The following is a 1,432-nucleotide window of genomic DNA, read 5'->3' on the forward strand; positions in this document are numbered from 1 at the left end:
GGCGATCTCCACCCTTACCTTATTTTCAAAAACTCCAGATTTCGCAGATGGGTAGGGCGATTAACCCGAAATTTAGTTATTTGGTATCCTTATTTAGGGTGGGATACCTAGGGGGGGCTGCGCCACCTCCAAAGCCTGCTAAATGGAAATACAAACAAATATTGACGATATGGGGCTCAAATTAAAGGAATTTGAGACTAGAGAACGAATCTGATATATGACGGTACACTTCACCCCCAAATATAACCCCATACCAGTTATTTGGTATCCTTATTTAGGGTGGGATACCTAGGGGGGGCTGCGCCCCCTCCGAAGCCTGCTAAATGGAAATACAAACAAATATTGACAAAATGGGGCTCAAATTAAAGGAATTTGAGAAGGTATACCTCACCCCCCAATATACCCCCATACCAGTTATTTGGTATCCTTATTTAGGGTGGGATACCTAGGGGGGGCTGCGCCCCCTCCAAAGCCTGCTAAATCGAAATACAAACAAATATTGACAAAATGGGGCTCAAATTAAAGGAATTTGAGACTAGAGAACGAATCTGATATATGATGGTACACCTCTCCCCCCCAATATACCCCCATACCGGACTTACTTACCGACCGTAGCAATCTAAGGTTCAAATGAAAGGTATTTGAAAGTACAGTACCAATATCATATCCACATTGGGGCGGAAAATCTGAAAGGCGGTACCAGTACGCCCAAACAAAAGTTTCCTGACCTTGCCAGTATAGGGCTCAGATAAAATAAGAGAGTGATAGAAGGCGCAGAGGAGCGGGCCCAGTCCAGCTAGTTTTTTATAAAAATTAATATTCAATACAGCTTTGGCAACATTTTCTATAGAAATAAAATTTTAATCAAATTTTCTATAGAAATAAAATTTTAACAAAATATTCTATAGATATAAAATTTGGATAAAATTTTGACGAAATGTTTGTAAAAATTTGAAAAAATATTGACATAATTTTATATAAAAAAATTATGAAAATAGTTTTTATAAAAGTAAAATTCTGACAAAATTTTCCTCCAGAAATTTCCTGTTATATAGAAAATTTTATTAAAATTTTTTTTTATTAAAAAATTCGTTAGTATTCATAACAAAAATTCTATTCAATAAACATTTTGTAAGAATTTGAATTTTATAAAAAATTTTCATAATTTTATTTTTTTAGAAAATTTTGAAAAAATCTCCTAAAAAAATTAAATTTTTAGAAAATTTTCTAAACAAAAAATTTTTGACAAAATTTCCTGAATAAAATTTGAAAAATTTTTTTACTGAAATGAGATATTAACAACAATTTTCAATAAAATAAAATTCTAAAAAATCCTTATAGAAAAAAAAATTAATTTTCCTATAAAAGAAAAAAAATTCTAGAGAATTAAAAAAATAAAATTAAAAAAATTTTTTTTCAACACCATTTTAAA

Source organism: Stomoxys calcitrans, chromosome 4 (genome assembly GCF_963082655.1).
Source record: "Stomoxys calcitrans chromosome 4, idStoCalc2.1, whole genome shotgun sequence".
NCBI classification, from domain to species: domain Eukaryota; kingdom Metazoa; phylum Arthropoda; class Insecta; order Diptera; family Muscidae; genus Stomoxys; species Stomoxys calcitrans.